Genomic DNA, 19,094 nt, shown 5'->3' with positions numbered 1-19,094 from the left:
TTAAAAGTGTGAGAAGCATTGAACACATGGCGACGTCAAGGGCTCTGGCCTGCCTTAGCTCCCAACAGACAGCTGCTCGCTGTTTTGTCCCGCCATTAACGCCTATCTACGTTTCGCGTCGCCTTCCGCTGTAAATTAGTCTTATTTTCGCTGCATCACCGTCATGTAGGGAACTTGGTACTGCCTTTGTTCGTAGTCGCATGGCGAGTACGTGTTGAACATTATCGTTGCTGTCATCTACGCCATGATACCTACCAATTACAGTTCTCACCGTCCGGCACTCCCGTCTAAGAATTAAATAAGCTTTTAGGTCTCAGTATCTTTTAATCGATACGTAATTAGGGGATATGAAAGCATCCGGGTAGAAATAGTGCCTGTTCCGTTGTGGTGTCTTAACGCCTTTTACGCAACACACGCACCACTACGCTACGCTATTATTGTCATCATGGCCCATAACATTATCTTTGGGCTTGGTATTATTCTGGCTGTAAGAAACGCTCTGGCCGCCGCCGTCGTTTCTCTGAAATCTTGATGGACGTGTCCTGGATCTGCACGCCCGCTCCCAGCTCGAGAAGCCCATTAACGGGAGAGTGTGATGCCGACCGCCGACCATTACACAGCTGCCGGCGCGAAATCGGAGATATCTTCATTCGATAACTTGCTCGGAGTAAATTAAGAAGAGAATCTTATTCTGTTTGCTTTAGAAAGAATTTCATTACCTGTAACAGCATTAACGTGCGAAGGTGCATAGGTTTCTGATGTTGCTGAGCAACAGTCACATAATAATTTTTAAATGAACACATTTGACTATTTTCTTTATTTAATTACGACTTATGAGTTCGGCCTTTTATGCAATTTCCAAGTGATTGAAAATGGTATATCTACACGTTCAGTGTGGCAATATGCTGAAGCTAGTGTCCATCCGAGTCGAGTGAACTAAAAAGTCTAGGTGACAGCTACCGGTTAGTACTGATTATTCGCCCTTGGAAGCGAGGAAATGTAGACTGATGTAGACTGCCCAATAGTACTACACCAAGCTCACTTGAAAATGGCATGAAAGGCCGAGACCTAGGTCGTGATTAAATAAAGAACAATACAGTCAACTGGCAGTGTACTCATTTAAAAAGATACATAGGCTTATCAGACCCAGCAAGTGAAGGCAGCGAACTAAATACGCGCTTCCAAAGCTGTCTGGCTTATGCTACCATAAAGTAATCCGGGAGACAGACACTGCACTACCCTTCATTATAGTATTGCTGATTCACAGGGTTAGTCTTTCTCTTAAAAATAAAGCATACTATAAAGCTCAAATCGCATCGAATTGTAGTACAGAAACATTGCCAATGAATTCAGTGTCACCCCCGCGCATTTGTAGAGTTGCACATACGTTTCTGCTATCGAAAGAAGTCTGTCTGCTGTGCAGTATATAAAACTATCTTAGTTTACACATAAATTAATAGCTTTTAGCGTAGACAACTTTTTTGTAAAACCCAAACTAATATATATATATATATATATATATATATATATATATATATATATATGATCGCGTTGTCAGATGACGCAGATATAGAGCTGGAACTAGTAACGTTTCGAGTTAGTCCGTCAGACTTGCTCGGATAGTGCAGTTGCCGCGACAGAAAAGTTTTCGCTCGTCACAAACCTTCAATACGGAGATCTGAACCCGGTTCTTTTCGAATACGAGCTCCGTGTGTTACGAACTGCTCCATTAGCCTCCCGTTATTTCAACAGATAAAATACTATACACGTTACATGTTCATTATTTCAAAGTCTGACAGCATTTTCAATGCTTCAGACAGGCTACGAAGATTCGGTAATGGGTTCCTCCTTAGATGAATGACATCACAAGATGTGGCTCCTGGAAGGTCTGCTCTCCCCCCCCCCCCCTCTCTCTCTCTCTCTCTCTCTCTCTCTCTCTCTCTCTCTCTCTCTCTCTCTCCCCCTCTTACTGGAACTAGTACTTCTCGTTTTTATATCTTCATGTTCTTTGCGGCAACACGCTGAAGCTAGCGTCCATCCGAGCCGAGTGAAGTAAAAGTCTTGGTGACTGCTCCTGTTTAGTTTTCATTACTCGTCCTTGGAAGCGAGGAAATGTAAATTGCGCGGAAGTACTACACCAAGCTGCATTAGATTCACTGAAATTGTAGGAAAAAGGAAGGAAGAGTGGGTTTGGAAACTGGAAATTTGTGGTAAGTTTCTATGGGAACAAACTGCTGCGGACATCGGTCCCTAGGCTTACACACAACTCAATCTAACTTAAACTAACTTACGCTAAGGACAACACACACACCCATGCCCGATGGAGGACTCGAACCTCCGACGGGGAGAGCCACGCGAACCGTGCCACGGCGCGGAGTGGGTTTAACGACCCGTCCACATCGACGTCATTAGAGACGGTGCACAAACTCAGATTGTGTCAAGGATGCGGAAGGAAGTCGGCCGTGCCCTATGCAAGGAACCATCCCGGCATTTGCCTCGAACGATATAGGGAAACCAGGAGAAACCTAAATCTGGAGACCGGACGCGAGTTTGAACCATCGCCCTCCCGATGAGAGTCCAGTGTGCTAACCGCTACGCACCTCGCTCGATGAGAATGTAGAAGTAGGCAGCCTAGAACGAAAGAAGGCAGCAAAATTTTACCTCCACACAACATTAAAAACTATCGCTGTTGACGGAAAAGACGTATTAAACATTTTCGGATTTCCGCAGGCAGTTCACAAAAATCACGACAGGAAAGAACTGCACAATTTTACACACAGTAGCACTCTACCAATTTTTTTAATCATATATTTCAGCCTCAAGTCACATAAACGGATCATTACCGGTTTAGACTTATAACAAAGCCATCATCTAATGGTTTGAGTACGTTATATAGTATGACTTGACAACATGGTACCGTTTGTGTGACGTGAAGCTAAAGAACACTACTTACAAAATTGCGTAATTCTCTACAAATTATTGAGTTTTGAGTAGAAGCTGTCCTAAAACTTGCAACGATTCAAATTTTTATGCTTACTATGATTTCCATTTTCTACTGTCATTTCTCAAGCAGTCTCATCAAAACAAACCGAAGAGTACACTGTTGTTGCAGGTGACATGTTGTAATAGCAGTAAATCTGTGAGTAATAATCAAATTGCGCGTAAAAAATTAAGGTTTTCCCTGTGACACTGCAATTCTGCCAGAAACGCAAAGTACCTGTAAGATGAATTGAACGGAATGCATAGCGTCTTGAAAATACCTTATATGAAACTTCCTGGAAGATTCAAACTGTGACTGGAACGTGGCAGGCAAGTGCTCTACCGCTCGCGGAATCAAAAAAGACTCACGGTCCGCCCTCAGAGCTTTACCTCCGCCAGGATCTCATCTCCTAGCTCCCAAGTTCTCCCGCATATCTTGCGGGACTAGCATTCCTAGGAGAAAAGATATTGCGGGGAAAGGGCTTAGTCTTAGCCTACGGAATTCCTTACAGAAAGAAAATCAACAAACGTAACACAAGGGCAAAGAAAGAAGTCGAATTACATCAAGAAAAACGGAGAGAATTACAGTAGGAAATGAGACGTTAAAAGTGGTAGATTAGTTTTGTTACTTGGGCACCGAAGTAACTGACAATATCCGAAGTAAATAGGTTATAAAATAATTGCAACAGAAGAAAATAATGAAATTAAATTTACATTTTACATTAAGTGCTAGGGATTCGTTTTCGAAGGAATACACTCTTGTTTCACTTCCGTCAGACACTGTCAACACAAGAAGAGAATAGAAGCTGTCAAAATGGGGCGCTACAGAAGAATGCGTAAGATCAGATGGGTAGACCAGCTGCAGACATCAAAAGAGTGCAGACTACACAAAACAGATGCTTCAGGACTGCTACGGATGCTAGCCGGTACCAACCAAACAGAGACACACACATACAAATTACAACATCGTAAAAATTCCAGCAATCATTCAAGCAAAATCTATCAAATTCTTTCACCAAACCTCGGACTCTGGCCATCCACTCATCAGAAATATAGCCCTCAACGTATCAGACCCCGCAACAAACTTCAAACTTCCCAGTAATGATTACAACCGGAATCTCTCATATACCATAAGGAAATACACCAACCCCCCCCCCCCCCCTACACACACACACACAATCAACTGAACACTCACATTCACGACATACACAACACATAATTCCGCTACCATAATCACCAGACAGAACGCAGAAAACACACCAGTTCCGATCTTTCGATCATACGGGTTTCAAACCCATCAGACCGCGCTCCTACTCCTCCTGGGTAGGCCTCGTAACTAATGAAGACATACTGAATCCAACAGCGGAGAGAAAACATTTATGGCACAACCTGGCTAAAAGAATGGATCGGTCGATCGGACACATCCTGAGACATAAAGGAATCGTCAATTTGGTAATGGGGGGAAATCAAGGCGGTAAAAATTGTTGAGGAGGACCAATGCTTGACTACACAAGAAGGTTGAAATGGGACGTAGTTTGCAGTAATTATGGAAAGATGGAGAGGTTTGCACAGGTTGGACTAGCGTGGAGAGATGAAGCTACAAACAAAAAAATCTAAAATTTTATGGACAACGCCGTGGTATAAGAAGGTGCAAGGAAGGGTTTATTGTACTGCCGCAAGGGCTGGCCCAGATGCAGTGTGACTCGCTCACACAGGTACGGAGGAAGCAGTGGGCGCTGAGGCAGTCCGGAGGCGTGCGCTATGGCGACGGCAGGAGTCAGCAGGCGGCGCGGCGAGGCTGGGACGGGGACGGACCACCCACGCTCGGGGCTGCGGCCCGCGGACAATGGTGGCGGTTGGGCGGCCGGCGGCGGGCGACGTGCGACGTGCGCGCGTGCCCGACAGCCGGGCCCAATTAAAGGGGCCTTTAATTTGTTGCTCCATTCAGGCAACGCAATGTTAATTAGTTGCTACAAACTTAGAGGGAGCGAGCACTCTCTCCGTGATTCTCCAGCCCTGCTCGTGCGAATCGTGCTCTGTCGCGGGGGTAGAGTCCGTGAATTTTCTACCTCGTACCGCAAAGCTACGTTACGCGGCCTGGGGCACCGACTCCCTGGTACACAATGGTGCAGCAAGCGAATACTCAACTACGCTAAAGCAGAACACTCGTCCGGAGACGACGCACGGTAACTGTACGTCAAATACAAGGCTAAAACAGGAAACACTGGGGCAGCACACTGACACTTATCAGCGATGAATTCAATCTCCCAGGTTTCCTCGGCGTGGTTGATTAATGGTGTGCTTCCGAGGGTCCTGCCCAGTTGTTTCCATTTCATGCACCATATTTCGACTACCAAGGCAGCCATCTGGTTCACGTGCTTTTTTGTTCACGTGCTACTAGTTTCATGTTTACTCGCTGTCTGGACTCCAACCGGACTGTACACTACTGTAGGTCTCGAGCCGCTATTTACGGCCGAGTTCGGTTCCCTTACGTTGGCCTAATGTCAGGAAAGACGAGTAGCACGCCAGCCACTGGATTTCACTCCGTTCGACTAAGATAAAAAAGTCTGCTTTGTAATGTTAATGACAATCTAGGCCCCTAAAGCCGGATGTGTACCGCGTTCAATGCGAATGCGACATGTCGTGGAGCAGACTGTCAGGACAGTCGCAGACAGATGCAAGAAACATAGGCGACACACTAGACTAAAACAACTAAGTAAATCAGCTGTCCCTGAACAACGTCTCGAATATAGTCACGAAGTGGTGGCGACACCAAGTTTCTGGGACAACATAATTACGAAATACGTAGAAATAAAGATGCCAGGAAACCTGACGGACAGGGACGGAGTTTTCAATTTAATTAATCCTTGGGATCTGGCATACAATTCACTAAAATCTCGCAGGCCATCACATCTACTGCAGTTGGAAAGCACTAAGACAATTTGCATTTCACGGAATACCGCTGCGAGCTCTGAGAAACAATCAATCATCAAAGGTCGTAGTGCGTGTCGGGAACAGAATTCGGCCATAAATAGTGGCGCGAAACTAATAATAATTCACAGTCTGGTTGTAGACCTAGACCTGACCCGCCAGAGTAGCCGAGAGCGTTAACGCGCTGCTTCCTGGACTCGGGTAGGCGCGCCGGCCCCGGATCGAATCCGCCCGACGGATTAACGACGAGGGCCGATGTGTTGGACAGCCTGGATGTGGTTTTTAGGCGGTTTTCCACATTCCGCTAGGTGAATACCGGGTTGGTCCCCACGTTTCGCCTCAGTTACACGGCTCGCAGACATCTGAACACTTGCGCACTATTCCATGGATTACACTCGACGCAGACAGTTGGGGTACACTAGTTCCATCCCAGGGGGTACGGGGTGGCGGCAGGAAGGGCATCCGGCCACCCCTCAAACATTAACATGCCAAATCCGATTAACGATGGCTGACCCTGCGTAACTGCGGGACAAGGCTCAAGCGATAGATAGAATAGTCTGGTTGTAGACCTAGCGGCGAATACATACAACAGCAAAACTTGCAGCACCTGAAGACGAAAGCTGTGGTGGTCGTCGAAATATCCTGCATGAAATGGAAACAACAACGTCAGAGGACCCGGAAACACATCATTAAACTGTCGATTTATTTATTTCCTCTACTTTTTGCGTCTTGAGCACGATCTACCAAAAGTTTGGCGATTTAAAGGCTTCGGAAACGCAGAAACCGTAACATACGACTTCTGTGAATTTACTGTTATGCACATCGCATCACCTAGTCTTGCATGTTCAGTAATCCACTTTAGAATCCGATAGCGCGATGACTACGATATATACAACCGAAAAGCGAATAGTTTTATGTCTATTCCTACTTCCTCCCCCCCCCTCCACACACACACACACACACACACACACACACACACACACACACACACACACACACACACACACACACAACTCCCCTCCTTTATCACATCTCTTTCTTGTAACTAGTGCTGTCTATAGTTTTAAGCCAGAGGCGAAAAAAAGTTTCCCGACGAATCCAAAGCTCCTGGGATGTCTACTGCTTACTGTAGAATAAATGCGCTGCGTCATGCTGAAGCGCTCTACAGGAAATTCTTATGACTCATGGTCGTATAGCTTTGACTGTAGACTATCGTGGCCTTACTGTTGTAGGCATATACACTATCCTTACATAGACAAAGGGGGTGTTCTGTCCAACCTCACTATACAGGAGTACTTACGTAAATTTAAAGAAATTTGTCACTTAGTCAAAGAATGTGTCTAAGATATGCAATACACGCCCACAATGGCACAGCGTAGTGCAGGACTAAAGAACATTACAGCAGGAAGTGAAATTGGGGATTGTTAACAGAGATGAATATTCATCCACGTAGGAAAACATGATAGTAGAAAGCGCAGTCAAAAGTACACTTCATTGTGAAACGAAGAAACGAAGTGTGGCCGAAACGATAGGACGCTGGGCGGTATAGGGATGCTTCACTGTAAGTGGCCACAAGTCAATCCAGAGCACACTATCTCTTGTAGAAGCGGCTAGTACTGGACTACAAGAAGTCAGTCTGGCAGCTCCTAGACAAAACTGCTGGTGCAGTGTCCAAAAATGCTTGGGAGGCGCATCGTCATACGAATCAGTCCGCTTCCAATGCAATAAAGGAGCAACACCGCCGCTGACGTACTGGTCTGTGTCCGCAAGGCACCCGACAAACTGGTGTGACGCGACTCATCAAACAGTCACAGCCAATAACAGACACTGCAACACTCGTAAGGATCAGGGAAATGTCCATGCAACCAGTGAGTACAGTAGAAAAAGGCGCAGACAGTAGGTTATCCACATGAATGTGGATGAAGAATCCAGTTTCTTTTACTGTGTTCACTGCTGCGCAAACGGAGTCAGCACTGTAACTACGGACTGGGACTCGCTGACTAAGTATGAGGAAGCTCTGATAGATAACTGTTAAACAGCTGACAGTGATTAGGTAAGCAAGCTAAGAATGCACCCTTATCTGTGATTATCCATCTTGACAATAGCAGGAATAATAATGGTGCAGGTAGACGTAGACGTCATCCTTGTCATCATCATTGTTGTAGTAGTTATAGTAGTAGTTGCAGTAGTAGTATAAGTAGCGATCATGATAGTGGTACTACTAGCAACAGTAGTCAAGTTTTGCTTTATCATTCATTGTATGGTGGTTATTATTTAACCCAACTACCAAGTACAGTTACGACTGTGGACATAAAATACGGCCAACTGCACACTATATGTGAGATTAGAGATTTTTAGGAACTACTCTTTTACTCGAAACTTTCTGGTAGATTAAAACTGTGTGCCGGACCAAGACTCGAACTCGGGACCTTTGCCTTTCGCGTGCAAGTGCTCTACCATCTGAGCTACCCAAGCACGACTCACGACCCGTCCTCACAGTTTCAATTCTGCCCGTACCTCGTCTCCTACTTTCCAAACTTCATAGAAGCTCCTCCAGGAGTGCTACTTCTGCAAGGTTCGCAGAACTACTCCAGAAATTAGTCGAGTCCATGGCACGTCTTGTAGCGGCACTAATGAGTGCTCGCCGGGGCCTACACCATATCTGACACCTGTGCCTGTTTCTTTGACTGTTCAGTGTAAATGTCTTAACGCGTGTGGTGATTACTTTTGAATGGAACCATTACATCGTCCCGTTGTAGCGGGTGTTAGGTTTTCATTTGACTGCCCCTTATAGTTGAAACGAGGTAGCGCAGTTAATGTGATATACAGCATAATATGTGCTTCTAATAATACTATGTGGCGACGTGGATGGCCACATATCGATAGACAAACGGCAAAAACAATAAAGAATAATAAAGTACAATAATAATAATAATACTTTTACAATTGACGTCCCTTTGCGTAGATACAAAGCAAACTCAAAGTCGATATCCTTTCCTGAAGAAATGAAGAAATTAATAACTATTCTCATTGGCATACCAGGATTAATTAGCTGTTAACAGAAACTAGTAAGTTCCGCATTTCGATGGAACAACAGATTAAAGCTTGTATCATATTTGGCTACCATTTCCACTGAGCCAGGGCGATCGTATAAGATGTGTTATTAGACCCTGGAAATTTATTATTGTAAAGAGATTGAATAAACAATAGCACTTAAGTAACAAGATGGAAATAAATTACATTAGAGTTAAACAACCTGTTACGCAAGATGACCGTAGCCGATAAACAGATGAAGAAAGCGAGCGGGAGGTAATTCCTTAGGATCGATACCATCTGAGATTAGGGAGAGGAAATAAGAGGACGGAGACGAGTGCGTAACTGGCGTGGGTAAGCTGTGCTGGGCGACGAGTAATTTATCGGAAAGTGCGGAAGGGGAGGGGCGGCGCCGGCCCGGGCCCCGTGGTAATGAGCGAGCCGGCGCGGCCAGCGCAGCACCAGCCGTGCCCGCTGACGGACGACGTCGCCGCCACGCCTGCCGTGCGCGTGACGCCGCAGCCGACACTACTGCCGCTGCGAATGTGGGGACACAGGCTCTTGGTGGGTTACAATCCACTTTAAGCTCAAACCTCACGGACCGAGAGGTTGTTCAAGAACAAAGTTTTGACTTTAGTGGTCGCTGGGGGGAGGGATAAGGCAGGGGAAGGGGTGCAACCTATAACGACATAGTAAATGACAAAGCAAATCGTAGACGACAATACAAATAATTCACCCCCCCCCTACACACACACACACACACACACACACAGCGACACATAATATACACTACAGGGCATTAAAATTGCTACACCAAGAACAAATGCAGATGATAAACGGGTGTTCATTGGACAAATATAGTATACTAGAACTGACATATGATTACATTTTCACGCAAATTGGGTGCATAGATCCTGAGAAATCAGTACCCAGAACAACCACCTCTGGCCGTAATAACGGCCTTGATACGCCTGGGCATTGAGTCAAGCAGAGCTTGGATGGCGTGTACAGGTACAGCTGCCCATGCAGCTTCAACACGATATCACAGTCCATCAAGAGTATTGACTGGAGTATTGTGACGAGCCAGTTGCTCGGCCACCATTGACCAGACGTTTTTAATTGGTGAGAGATCTGGAGAATGTGCTGCCCAGGGCAGTAGTCGAACCTTTTCTGTATCCAGAAAGGCCCGTACAGGACCTGCAACATGCGGTCGTGCTTTATCATGCTGAAATGTGGGGTTTCGCAGGGATCGAATGAAGGGTAGAGCCACGGGTCGTAACACATCTGAAATGTAACGTCCACTGTTCAACGTGCCGTCAATGCGAACAAGAGGTGACCGAGACGTGTAGCCCCGGCACCCCATACCATCACGCCAGGTGATACGCCAGTATGGCGATGACGAATACACGCTTCCAATGTGCGTTCAACGAACACGGATGCGACCATCATGGTCCTGTAAATAGAACCTGGATTCATCCGAAAAAATGACGTTTTGCCATTCGTGCACGCAGGTTCGTCGTCGAGTACACCGTCGCAGGCGCTCCTGTCTGTCATGCGGCGTCAAGGGTAACCGCAGCCATGGTCTCCGAGCTGATAGTCCATGCTGCTGCACACGTCGTCGAACTGTTCGTGCAGATGGTTGTCGTGTTGCAAACGTCCCCATCTGTTGACAGAGAGATCGAGACGTGGCTGCACGATCAGTTACAGTCATGCGGATAAGATGCCTGTCATCTCGACTGCTAGTGATACGAGGCCGTTGGGATCCAGCACGGCGTTCCGTATTACCCTCCTGAACCAACCGATTCCATATTAAGCTAACAGTCATTGGATCTCGACCAGCGCGAGCAGCAATGTCGCGATACGATAAACCGCAATCGCGATAGGCTACAATCCGACTTTTATCAAAGTCGGAAACGTGATGGTACGCATTTCTCCTCCTTACACGAGGCATCACAACAACGTTTCACCAGGCAACGCAGGTCAACTGCTGTTTGTGTATGAGAAATCGGTTGGAAACTTTCCTTATGTCAGCACGTTGTAGGTGTCGCCACCGGCGCCAACCCTTTGTGAATGCTCTGAAAAGCTAATCATTTGTAAATCACAGCATCTTTTTCCCGTCGATTAAATTTCGCGTCTGTAGCACGTCATCTTCGTGGTGTAGCAAATTGTCATGGCCAGTAGTGTATTTTTTTCTGTTTTTCATCTGACAAATTTTAAATGAGCTATTTCAAGCACATTCTAAGACAATAAAAACGACGCACCACCATATATGGGATGTAAATCGGTAAATATGATATACATGTACAGACAAACAAATGATCATAGCTTCAGAAAAACTGGATGATTTATTGAAGACATAGGGCTTCACAAATTGAGTAAGTCAGTAACGCACTGGTCCATCTCTGGCCCTTATGCAAAGAGTTATTCGGCTTGCCATTGACAGTGTTGTTAGATATACCCCTGAGATACATCGTGCCAGACTCTGTCCAATTGGCACGTCGGATCGTCAAAATCCCGAGCTCGTTGGAGGACTCTGCCAATAATATACCGAACATTCTGCATTGGGGAGAGATCCGGCAACCTTGCTTGGCAAGCACGAAGACAAGAAGTAGAAACTCTCGCCGTGTGCGGGCGGGCATTACACTGCTTAAATGTGAGCCCACGATGGCCTGCCAGGAAGGGTAACAAAGAGGGGGTGTAGAATATCGTCGACGTACCGCTGTGCTGTAAGGATGCAGTGTGTGACAACCAAAGGGGTTCTGCTATGAGAAGCAATGGCACCAGAGACCATCGCACTTGGTTGTCGGGCCGTATCACGGGCGACACTACAATGCTTCTCCATACACGTGCTCGTTGATCATCGGGGATCTATTCGAAACGGAACTCGTCACTGATGGCACTTCTACTCCAGCCAATGATATTCCAAGGCCGAATGTGCTCGAACCACAGCGAACGGGCTTGTTGATGGACAGAGCTCAGTCCCCTTTCTGTGAGCCGCCTATTAATGGTGCTAGTGGTCACTGAAGCACCACTGGAACTTCGGATGATAATGATGAATCCGAGAGTCTGCGTGCCTTTATGACGATTGCTCGGTCCTCACGTTCTGTCGTCTCTCTAGGTCAACCGCGTTCTTATTGAGGCTGTGTTTTGCCATGGTTCACCCATTATTGCCAACATCGTTGAATAGTGGTACCTATTCAAATGTCTGGCGACTCGCTGATTACTCAAACCGGCTTCTTTTAGACCAGCTACACGTCCTCTCCCAAATGCTGACACCTGTGTATATTGTTCACGCGCCTGTCTGTAAGGCACTGTTACTTTCCGCCTGAGTGCACGGAATGAAATTCACAAAGACTATATGTCCTGGTACTGACACGTCCCCTGTTTACTATCTTTCCAGATGCAAAATGAAACCGTGCTGCAGCGTCACACACTCAGCCATCGGCCGCCAAAGTTAACAATTTTGCATTATCAACTTCGTTGTGACATTGTACTGCTTTCTGATACACGTGTGTCTTTTCAGGGGTGTATTCGACACCGATTTCACTTTTATAGATGGCGATGCGCGACCGCAACGAGCTACTCGGCTGGAGGAGGTCTTGAAACGAGATGATACTCGGCGAAGTGACTCCCCTGCCGTTCCCACAACTTACATCCCATCGACCACGTTTGGGATGTGGAGCGGAGCCACGTTGCAACACGTTCACCTGCACCGACGACCATCCAGCTGTTGTCAACCGCACTGGCGGAGGAATGGAACGGTCACCATAAGAACTGCTTACCAAACTTATGGCCGGCTCGGAAGCACAGTGTAGAGGATGCATTGCCGTCCGTGCTGATCACACAGCCTACTAACAACCACGCCTCACACACCATCATGAATCGCTGTGACTGCATTGTAATTATTCTCTTTGATTAAATGTGTAATTTCTGTTCGTCTAGTTTGAGTATTTCTTTCTGTTACCTTTTGCACTATCCTGTAGCATTTCTTTATATGCAAGGTCCAAATCAAGTTTTGCATACCAATGTACTAAAAGGCTATTCCACTATTGCATCTTGCCTATGTAATGACGTCCAGGGGCAACAATTTTTTTAATAGTTCGTGTTCTTATTGACCGATTTTAAAACGCTGTCTTGGTACAGGATTAACACAGTAAAACAACTAACGACATCTGATGTTATTTTACACATGGGAGTTCGATTCTTATAGAATAGGGTGTTTGCTGCTATTGAGTATATAGAATTCATCGAAAACAACAACCCAGAGTTGTGACTGCGGAGTCATTGGTACACCTGACCCATCATTCTGGAAAACCCAGGTTTATAAATTCTCGATGTTAGAAAGGAGACGGCAACTTAAAGGCACTCCAGTCTACGAGGCGTTGCAAAACGAGGAGAACTCTGGCTTGTTCAATTAAATGCCTTCAGCCATTTCACTGTCAGCCAAAATAGAGCAAAGGCTTGTATTCTTTTCTTGTCGTCCAAGTTTCAGTTCTGTACAAAGCTACATTCCAAACAAACACCTTCAGAAAGAAACTTACTTAGATTAAGCTTATATTCTACGCATAACAAATTCCACCTTTTCAGAAATGCTTTCCTTCCTATAGCCAGTTTGCATTTTACATCCTCTCTATTTCGACCATTATCAGTTATATTTTACTGCCCAAAAACAAAACTCATCTGCTGCCTTTAGTTTCTCGTTTCCTAATGTTAGTTCCCTCAGCATCACCTGAATTAGTTCGATTACACTACATTACTCTTGTCTTATTTTTGTTGCTGCTCATCTCATATGCTTTTTTCAAGAAATTATCCATTCCGTTGAACTGCTCTTCCAAATCCTTTGCTGTTTTTCAAAGAAATACGATGTCATCGGCAAACCGCAGAGTACCATTTCTGAAACCTAGTCCTCTTCCAAATTTTCCTTTGGTTTCCTTTACTGCTTGTCATACATATTTGATAACATCGGCGGTAAGCTACAAAAGCGTCTCACTCCCTTCTCAACTACTGCTTACTTTATATGGCCTTCGACTCTTATAACTGACGTCTGGTTCCTGTACAAGCTGTATACAAGCTTTCGCTCCCTGTATTTTATTCCAGATATCTTCATAATTTTACATCGTTCATTCCAGTCAATACTGTCAAAAACTTTCCCTACGTTTACAAATGCTATAAATGGAAGTATGCTTTCTTTAGCTTTAGGTAAGTCGCGGGGTCTGTATGGTTCTTTCCATTTCCGCTCTCACTTTTTGTTGTTAGTAATTTTATTATTATTATTATTATTATTATTATTATTATTATTATTATTTGCAACATTGGATGGATGGTAGTTTAAACAGATAAATTAGTAACAGTTACCTTATAGCTAGTTTTTAGAAGGAACACTTGGAGGGAAACGTACACTATCGGGAAGGTACGAAATTAGGTAATACGTGTACACTAGTTAATTTAAGACAACAATAAAAAGTCTAACATTTTGCACACATTATTTTAAAAGTGGCTCATTACGTCACAGCAACGCGTGAATTCCTGTCGCGGAACCGAGAAAGGTTACCGCACGACGCTATGACGCGACAGAGAATGAGAGAAAGTACGTTTCAAAAAAGGTGTCATAAGTAACACCGAAAATAAAAGCAGTTTTAGCTGAAAGAACAAGTGCACAGAGGTAACCGCGACGAATGGGGACCTCAAAGCAGCTGCAGTACGAGGCAGTGAGGAAGCGCGTGGTAGAGGAGCCGGTACCGTGGCTAACGTGAAGACGCTGCCCGTGGTGTGGTCGCTACCTGTGGACGGCCGCTATTAGCATATTTATTTAATTGGAGAGTGGCTTCTGTCCGCAAGAAGAATGCCCGCGCCGGGCCGCTAGGGCGAGGGGCGGCGACGCTCATTTCTCAACGCTTCACCGAGTTCGTCCATCAAAAACCAATTACAGCAGCGCACATGCGCAGGCGGCCGTACCGGCGGCAGGAAGAGCGGGAGCAACTGGAAACGCTGCCGCTACAGCATCCGTGAAACTAATCCATTGGGAACAGTTCCCGAGGAAATTCGACTTTTCGTTGCATTCTAATGCTTGTGATAGTCCACATGGCACCGTGGTTGCCTTGGAATTTTCCCATCTATCTCCATTTCATATAAAAGTGGCAGTTACGAAGCCACCCGCGTCTTTACATAGGTGTCAAAAGCAATATATTATTAGAGCAAAATTTTGGTTATCGGCTTCACACTGCTAGTCACGCGGAATAAGTCACGTGGCAGTAATATTGACTTTTAGCAGTGTTATGTGCAGTCAAATGCAAAATTGTAACATAAGGTGACAGATAACTTACATATGTGGTTCACCTTGTTGCTACAGAAGAGCCAATGGACACAGTTGGAACACAGGAAAGATGTTGTTCTGGTCTTCAATCCGAAGATCGGTGTGATTAGCTCTCCACGCTAGTCTAGCCTGTGCAAGCCTCTTCATCTCAGCATAACTACCGCAACCTAAATCCATTTAAACCTGTTTACTGCATTCAAGCATTGATCTCCCTCTACAATGTCCCCCCCCCCCCCACACACACACACTCTTCCATCCAATACCAAACTGATAATCCCTTGAAGCCTCTCACTCTGTCCTTTCAACCGATCCCATCTCTTAATCAAGTTGTGCCATAAATTTCTTTTCTCCCCAGCTCTATTCAGTACCGCCTCATTAATTACTCTATCTATCCATCCAGTTCTCAGCATTATTCTGCAGCGCCACATTTCAGCGTTTCCACTGTCTGAACTGTTTATCGTTCACGTTTCACTTGCGTACAATGCTATAACCTTACAAATACCTTCAGAAAAGATTTAATGACACTTAAATATGATTTTTATTGCTTTAAAAAAAAAACCGAAGCGACGCGGACGATGCCAAGACAAGTAACACGGGGCCACAAATGCTGGGAAATACCCCGAAAGTGGATGACAATGGTGAACATATGAAGTCGCCAGAAGACGTACCTCGCCGCACTTGCAACGGTTGGGCTTGTCGATCCTACTCCCACTGGTGGGGGGCAGTAGTGCTACACGTCGCTCCACTAGGCTGCTCTGTTTTTGTAAATGTAAACCAATTCAACATACTCTTGCATTACTGCTACCATAACACATCGGATAGTGCAAGAACGAATACAGAATACCCTAGCGAGCAATGAGTAACACTGCCCTCTACCAACGAGGGTAGGATCGACAAGTCCAACCGCAGCATGCGTGGTGAAGGACGTCACCTAGTAACATCACATGTTCAACATTTGTCATCCCCTTTCGGAGTGTTCCCCGACATCTGCGGCCCCAGGTGTTACATTACTTGTCTCAGCATCATCTACGTCGCTTCGGGGGGGGGGGGTTTAAAAGTTAATAGGGATCAACCTGTATATCAACCTGTATATTAGATGTTAACAAATTTCTATTTGCCAGAAATGCTTTTGTTGCTATTGCAAGTATGTATTTTATTATCCTCTACAGATTGTTGTTACGTTGCATATCGGCATGTCTGTTATGTCGTGTACGCAAGTACTCTTCATGTGTTGTTTTTGTAATATTATTTGTTAATGCATTTAGTTGGGCCCATTGCTCCTCATCTCTTATTGCTGTACATATATGTATGTCTGTTTCTGTGTAGTCTAAGTGTAGTGCATATCTATTGCTCACGTATTGCCCGCAAAAGAAGACTGTGTTCTGGGGAACCTTCAAGATGTACGCCCACTTCTTCGGTCCATTTCGTAATTCGTAAGTGTTGACAATGAGCGAGGCAGACTACTTATAAACCTTCGGAACCTTTGTAGTTATTCTCGTTCTAAAAATGAATTTCGTGATGGTACACCAGTTTATCTATTTAAATGAAATTGACGACTGTTTCAAAAGGTCGTATAACCTACACTATTCCGCAGCTACAGTTGGCACTTCACTTCGATTACTCCACAATAAATATTGTCACACCTGTGCCAGGTAAAGCTTTCCACCTTACCCTGTAACAATACGCAACTGTGGGTCTGGTGGAACCTACGCATACTGAACATCGGGTCTCCTCAGATGGAAGTCACCCACGCTAAGACAAAAGACGTAAATATGGAATACTAATAATGTTCTCGCACTTTGCACTGTGCAAGCAGGTGTCGCGAATGTTTAACGGGTGTGGCCCAAGTCACCGACCTGTAGTTTCTTGGTGGGCAGCTTTTCCTTATGTGGAAGCATCAAATGATAGAAATGCTGTAATGTTCAAGAGCTGGGCAACAAACCACCACGTTGGCAATGGGTACCACTCTATTATGCAAAGTAACGCAGTTAATGTAGAACACGATTCCTATTTTCAAACCTTAAATCACTTGGCTACACTATTTAGATGCTAATACACGGCTTTTCAAAAAGAAGAAACAGAATTCAAATATTTATTGCTTCCAAACTACAAAAGATAGAAACACAATTCCACCATTCCTGGAAATAGAAACGTTCAAATTTTAAGGCATTCAATGTGAGCACCATGCTATACACAACATATATCACAACGGTGGCTGGTTTCCTGCCATACACGAAGCAGCTGGTCTCTCGTTATCGAATTCACAGTTTCAGCAATGCGATGTCGCAGACTTTCAAGAGTGTCAGGCATAGAGGTGATAAAGACGCCGTCTTTCACATAACCCCACAGATAAAAGTCAGAAGGTGTGAGGTCTGTAGACCGGGGAGGCCACCGGCGATGGAGTTCATATTCTGCTCCTCCTCTTCCAATACAACGTCCCACACCTCACACCTTGTGACATTTATCTGTGGGGTTATGTAAAAGACCGCGTTTTTATTCCTTCTATGCCTGACACTTTTGAAAGTCTGCAACATCGCATTGTTGAAGCTGTGATTCGATAACGAGGGACCAGCTGCTTCATGTGAGGCACGAAATGAGCCACCGTTTTGATGTCTGCCATGTAATACATAGTGATCACATTGAATGCATAAAAATTTGAAATTTTCTCTTTCCAGGAACGTTGGAATTGTGTTTCTATCTTTTGTAGTTTGGAAGCAATAAATGTTTCAAATCTGTTCCTTCGTTTTGAATAGCCCTGTATTATGCAAATAACCCCTCCCCACCGCTGATTCTTTAAAGAATCGAGCTCCTATGTATAAAACAGCTACAAACGTCTGATTACTTTAGAAGTAAATCGCTGTGTTAAATATTTGACGTCAAATACGTAATAGAAAATAAGCTTAGAATGGATCTGAAGTAAGTCTGAAGTTTGTTGGATGTCGCTAAGTGCTTTTATTATCAAACCCTGGATGAATAGAGTGTGGGTAATCCGCGCTCAGTTGTGAGCGAAAGCTAGTTTTTCTATGCACCTCAATGTTTATGACGTCATATTTCCTGAACTGTGTGTCGTACAGTGATATAATTGAGCAGGTACATTCGGTGATGTGTGTGGACACTGTCTGCAAAATGTATTGCGAATAGGGTTCGTACTAAAGAAGTAATAAAATAAAACGTCATGCCTGTTCAAACTTAACTGCTTTAACAGCAAAAATGTAATAAGCGATAAACTTCTTGACTTTTAAATACTCTTTTGGCTTTACAGGGCGTGTTGGCGAGGAAAAATTTCGTAAAGGTTTGAAATTACGTGTTAAGCTTCTTGAAAGCGGTTAAGTGTTCCCGCTTTCAAATAAGGGATGCATGTAGTCTCGGTAACTTGCACTGCGTGAGTTATGCTGCCTTGAGACATATACACAGTATCTAGCTGTAATACTCGACTTACTGTGTTTAACACAAGATTATACCTGTTAAAGAATAAATTATGACAGCATTCTAAATTTTTGAATAAGGTCAATACTTATATCAAACACTGAAAATTAATTTTGTTGCTCTAGGAAGCCGTTAGGCAACTTGCAAGTGGAACTGTGATGATGATGTTTGGTTTGTGGGGCGCTCAACTGCGTGGTTATCAGCGCCCGTACAATTACCCAATCTTTGCTCAGTCCAATTTCGCCACTTTCCGGAATGATGATGAAATGATGAGGACAACACAAACACCCAGTCATCTCGAGGCAGGTGAAAATCCCTGACCCCGCCGGGAATCGAACCCGGGACCCCGTGCTCGGGAAGCGAGAACGCTACCGCGAGACCACGAGCGGCGGACCCCAAGTGGAACTGTGGA

The 19,094-nt window shown here is 44.8% G+C and overlaps 1 protein-coding gene and 1 long non-coding RNA gene across 2 annotated transcripts in view; one reads left to right on the top strand and one right to left on the bottom strand.

The window, feature by feature from the left end:
* LOC126186944 (uncharacterized) overlaps positions 1-12,825 on the top strand; it is a 202,165-nt gene extending 189,340 nt beyond the window's left edge. The window contains exon 3 of the long non-coding RNA XR_007537703.1: positions 12,499-12,825. This is a non-coding gene — a long non-coding RNA (uncharacterized LOC126186944). The remainder of the gene's footprint in view (positions 1-12,498) is intronic.
* LOC126101437 (ankyrin repeat domain-containing protein SOWAHA) overlaps positions 1-19,094 on the bottom strand; it is a 408,466-nt gene that overhangs the window by 240,091 nt on the left and 149,281 nt on the right. The gene's annotated exons all lie outside the window — the stretch shown is intronic.

The sequence above is a fragment of the Schistocerca cancellata genome, chromosome 1, assembly GCF_023864275.1.
Source record: "Schistocerca cancellata isolate TAMUIC-IGC-003103 chromosome 1, iqSchCanc2.1, whole genome shotgun sequence".
Classification (NCBI taxonomy): Eukaryota; Metazoa; Arthropoda; class Insecta; order Orthoptera; family Acrididae; genus Schistocerca; species Schistocerca cancellata.
The sequence above is the reverse complement of the archived record's forward strand: the minus strand, read 5'-3'. Positions and strand labels throughout refer to the sequence as shown.